Source organism: Arachis stenosperma, chromosome 3 (genome assembly GCF_014773155.1).
Source record: "Arachis stenosperma cultivar V10309 chromosome 3, arast.V10309.gnm1.PFL2, whole genome shotgun sequence".
NCBI lineage: Eukaryota > Viridiplantae > Streptophyta > Magnoliopsida > Fabales > Fabaceae > Arachis > Arachis stenosperma.
Genome location: NC_080379.1, coordinates 132307724 through 132313574, shown reverse-complemented (window position 1 = coordinate 132313574; position 5851 = coordinate 132307724).

The window sequence follows — 5851 nt, the reverse complement described above, 5'->3', positions numbered from 1 at the left end:
CATTCAAAATTAGGTAAGAACAACAGCAGTCAGTTTCAGCAACATCAGTTAACAAGATCAGCCAGCATCATATATTCAATACAGTAAACACAAATCATCTAACCTAAAACCACCTAATAACTAAAGCAAAATCACAAAGTAGAAGTAGAAGGAGTAGTAATATTAAGCAGAAAAGAAATGAAACAGGACAGGGTAACAAGGGGTTGAACCTGTAATGCAGAAGGAAAGAAGGATTGAACGAAGGTGAGGGCGAGACAGAGAGGGCTGTAGCGGCACAGGGGTTCGCAGCCACTGGCGGTTGCTCGTCGGGACAAGGATGCCCGGCCTAGGGCTGGGCGCTGGTGCGGAGGCAGAGACAGGGAAGAAAGAGAAGGGAATGGAGAAGAGGAAGAAGAAAGTAAAAGGAAGAGAGAGAGAGGAGGTGCGACGGTGGCTGTGTAGAGGTCACCGAAGGTGGGCCGCGGTGGAAGGAGGCTGGGCTGAGAGGGGTGGTTGTGGTTTTCAGAGAAAAGGGGAGAAGAGGGATGAGTATGGGAAATGAAGCACGACCCTCTCTCTTTTTGAATTATCGTTTGAAAAGTGACCTGTGCGGACGCACACAAGGAGAAAGAAGGAGGTGTGCGCGTTGGTGGACGAAATTGTGATCACATCAATGTAGTATTCTTTGTTGTTGTATGGAATCATTATTATGGCACTTATGTGTGGACACAACTCCGTTCAACTAACCAGCAAGTGCATTGGGTCGTCCAAGTAATAAACCTTACGTGAGTAAGGGTCGATCCCACAGAGATTGTTGGTATGAAGCAAGCTATAGTCACCTTGTAAATCTCAGTTAGGCAGATTAAATTTGTTTATGGTTTCGAAAATTAATAATAAAATAGAAATAATAAAAGGGATACTTATGCAGATTCATTGGTGGGAATTTCAGATAAGCGAATGGAGATACTGTATGGCTCAAGAACGCCTACTTTCCTACTGCTTCAACTCAATCCTTCTTACTCCTTTCCATGGCAAGCTGTGTATAGGGGTTCACCGTTCGACGATGGCTACTTTGTATCCTCTCTGGAAAATGGTCCTCTGCGCTGTCACTCGCATGGCTAATCGTCTGGAGGCATCACACTGGCCGAAGGCTACGTCCCATCCTCGCAGTGAAAACTACGCTCACGCGCTCTGTCACAGCACGGCTAATCACTGGTTGGTTCCCGCTCCTGCTGGAATAGAATCCCTTGATTCTTTTGCGTCTGTCACTAACGCCCAGCACTTGCAAGTCTGAAGTACGTCACAGTCATTCATTACCGGAATCCTACTCGGAATACCACGGACAAGGTTAGACTTTCCGGATTCCCAGGATCCTACTCGGAATACCACAGACAAGGTGAGACTTTCCGGATCCTCATGAATGCCGCCATCTATCTAGCTTATACCACGAAGATTCTGTTGGGGAATCTAAGGGATACACATTCAAGCTCGGTTGCCTGTAGAACGGAGGTGGTTGTCAATCACGCGCGTTCATAGGTGAGAATGATGATGAGCGTCACATAATCATCACATTCATCATGTTCTTGGATACGAATGAATATCTTGGAATAAGAACAAGAGTGAATTGAATAAAAGAAAATAGAATTGCATTAATACTTGAGGTGCAGTAGAGCTCCACACCCTTAATCTATGGTGTGCAGAAACTCCACCGTTGAAAATACATAAGTAAAAGGTTCAGGCATGGCCGAATGGCCAGCCCCCAAAACATGATCAATAGCCTCTTAGGATGAAGAATAAAACAAAACTGAGACCAAAGATGTCTAATACAATAGTAAGAGGTCCTATATATACTAGACTAGCTACTAGGGTTTACATGAGTAAGTAATTGATGCATAAATCCACTTCCGGGGCCCACTTGGTGTATGCTTGGGCTGAGCTTGATCAATCCACGAGCTGGGGCTCCTCTTGGAGTTGAACTCCAAGTTATGACGTGTTTTGGGCGTTCAACTCCGGATCATGACGTTTTTCTGGCGTTTAACTCCAGACAGCAGCATGTACTTGGCGTTCAACGCCAAGTTACATCGTCAATTTCCGAATAAAGTATGGACTATTATATATTGCTGGAAAGCTCTGGATGTCTACTTTCCAACGCCATTGAGAGCGCGCCATTTGAAGTTCTGTAGCTCTAGAAAATCCATTTTGAGTGCAGGGAGGTCAGATTCCAACAGCATCAGCAGTCCTTTTGTCAGCCTTTTTCAGAGTTTTGCTCAAGTCCCTCAATTTCAGCCAGAAATTACCTGAAATCACAGAAAAACACACAAACTCATAGTAAAGTCCAGAAATGTGAATTTAACATAAAAACTAATGAAAACATCCCTAAAAGTAGCTTGAACTTACTAAAAACTACCTAAAAACAATGCCAAAAAGCGTATAAATTATTCGCTCATCACAACACCAAACTTAAATTGTTGCTTGTCCCCAAGCAACTGAAAATCAAATAGGATAAAAAGAAGAGAATATACTATAAATTCCAGAATATCAATGAATATTAATTAATTAGATGAGCGGGACTTGTAGCTTTTTGCTTCTGAACAGTTTTGGCATCTCACTTTTTCCTTTGAAGTTTAGAATGATTGGCTTCTCTAGGAACTTAGAATTTCGGATAGTGTTATTGACTTTCCTAGTTAAGCATGTTGATTCTTGAACACAGCTACTTATGAGTCTTGGCTGTGGCCCTAAGCACTTTGTTTTCCAGTATTACCACCGGATAAATAAATGCCACAGACACATAACTGGGTGAACCTCTTCAGATTGTGACTTAGCTTTGCTAAAGTCCCCAGTTAGAGGTGTCTAGAGCTCTTAAGCACACTCTTTTGCTTTGGATCACGACTTTAACCACTCAGTCTCAAGCTTTTCACTTGGACCTTCATGACACAAGCACATGGTTAGGGACAGCTTGGTTTAGCCGCTTAGGCCTGGATTTTATTTCCTTGGGCCCTCCTATCCATTGATGCTCAAAGCCTTGGATCCTTTTTACCCTTGCCTTTTGGTTTTAAGGGCTATTGGCTTTTTCTACTGCTCCTTCTCTTTTCTTTTTTTCTCTTTCTAATTTTTTTTTTCGCCATTTTTTTTCACAAGCTTTCTTTTTCACTGCTTTTTCTTGCTTCAAGAATCAATTTCATGATTTTTCAGATCATCAATAACATTTCTCTTTGTTCATCATTCTTTCAAGAGCCAACAATTTTAACATTCATAAACAACAAGATCAAAAATATGCACTGTTCAATCATTCATTCAGAAAACAAAAATATTGTCACCACATCAATATAATTAAATTAAATTCAAGGATAAATTCGAAATTCATGTACTTCTTGTTCTTTTGAATTAAAACATTTTTTCATTTAAGAGAGGTGAAGGATTAATGGATTTTATTCATAGCTTTAAGGCATGGTTACATACTAATGATCATGAAATAAAGACACAAAACATAGATAAACACAACATTAAAAACCGAAAACAGAAAGAAATAAAGAACAAGGAATGAATCCACCTTTAGTGGCGTCTTCTTCTTGAAGGACCAATGATGTTCTTAAGCTTTTCTATGTCCCTTCCTTGCCTTTGTTGCTCCTCCCTCATTGCTCTTTGGTCTTCTCTTATTTCTTGGAGAATGATGGAGTGCTCATGATGTTCCACCCTTAATTGTTCCACATTGTGGCTCAAATCTTCTAAGGAGGTATTGAGTTGCTCCCAATAGTTGTTGGGAGGAAAGTGCATCCCTTGAGGCATCTCAGGGATTTCTTGATGATGAACTTTCTCATGCATCTCTTGAGAACCGTGAGGGGTCTCTCTTGCTTGCTCCATTCTCTTCTTGGTGATGGGCTTTATCCTCTTCAATGAGGATGTCTCCTTCTATGATAACTCCAGCTGAGTAACATAGATGGCAAATAAGGTGAGGAAAAGCTAGCCATGCCATGGGTGAAGGCTTGTCGGCTATTTTGTAGATTTCATTGGAGATGACCTCATGAACTTCTACTTCCTCTCCAATCATGATGCCATGAATCATGATGGTCCGATCCACAGTAACTTCAGATCGGTTGCTAGTAGGAATGATGGAGCGTTGAATGAACTCCAACCATCCTCTAGCTATAGGCTTGAGGTCCAGTCTTCTTAGTTGGACTGGCTTGCCTTTGGAGTCTCTCTTCCATTGAGCTCCTTCCACACAAATGTCCATAAGGACTTGGTCCAACCTTTGATCAAAGTTGACCCTTCTAGTGTAGGGGCGTTCATCTCCTTGCATCATGGGCAAGTGGAACGCCAACCTCACATTTTCCGGACTAAAATCTAAGTATTTCTCCCGAACCATTATGAGATAATTCTTTGGACTCGGGTTCATACTTTGATCATGGTTCCTAGTGATCCATGCATTGGCATAGAACTCTTGAACCATTAAGATTCTGACTTGTTGCATGGGGTTGGTTAGGACTTCCCAACCTCTTCTTCGGACTTCATGTCGGATCTCCGGATACTCATTTTTCTTGAGCTTAAAAGGGACCTCAGGGATCACCTTCTTCTTTGCCACAACATCATAGAAGTGGTCTTGATGGCTCTTGGAGATGAATCTTTCCATCTCCCATGACTCGGAGGTGGAAGCTTTTATCTTCCCTTTTCCTTTTCTAGAGGATACTCCGGCCTTAGGTGCCATTGATGGTAATGGAAAAACAAAAAGCTTATGCTTTTACCACACCAAACTTAAAATATTGCTCGCCCTCGAGCAAGAGAAGAAAGAAGAATGGAAATATGGTAGAGAGGGAGAGAGGTGGGTTCGGCTAAGTGAGAGAAGAGGGGTTTGTGTTGTGTGAAAATGAAGGAGAATGGAAGGGTATTTATAGGGAGAGGGGGTAGTGTGTATTCGGCCATTTAGGGTGGGAATGTGTGGGAAATTGGTTTTGAATTTTTGAAGGTAGGTGGGGTTTATGGGGAAGAGTGGATGGATGTGAGTGGTGAATGGGGTAATTGGGAAGAGGAATTGAGGTGATTGGTGAAGAGTGTTGGGAAGTGTGGCATGGGGAATAGGAGAGTGTGATTAGGATTAAAAGGTAAGGTGGGAATATGGTAGGTGGGGATCCTGTGGGGTCCACAGATCCTGAGGTGATCCTGTGGGGTCCACAGATCCTGAGGTGTCAAGAAATTCCATCCCTGCACCAAATAGGCATGTAAAATGCCTTTGCACACTATTCTGGCGTTTAAACGCCCATTGGTGCACATTCTGGGCGTTCAACGCCCATGTAAAGCATGTTTCTGGCGTTGAACGCCAGTTTCATGCTTGTTACTGGCGTTCAGCGCCAGTTTTTCCTCTCTGGGCACATTCTTGGCGTTCAGCGCCAGAATGTTGCTTGTTTCTAGTGTTCAGCGCCAGAATGGTGCTCTGTTCTGGCGTTGAACGCCAGCCAGATGCATCTTGCTGGCGTTGAACGCCAGCCTGTGCTTCCTCCAGGGTGCAAATTTTTTCTTCTGCTATTTTTGATTCTGTTTTTAATTTTTATGATTTTTTCGTGACTCCTCATGATCATGTACCTAATAAAACACAAAATAACAATAAAATAGAATAAAATAAAAATTAGATAAATAAAATTGGGTTGCCTCCCAACAAGCGCTTCTTTAATGTCAATAGCTTGACAGTGGCTCTCATGTAGCCACAAGGTGATCAGGTCAATGTTGTATAGTTGCCAACACCAAACTTAGAGTTTGGATATGGGCTCTTAACACTAAACTTAGAGTTTGGTTGTGGCCTCACAACACCAAACTTAGAGTTTGACTGTGTGGGCTCTTCTTGACTCTGAACTGAGAGAAGCTCTTCATGCTTACTCTCTTT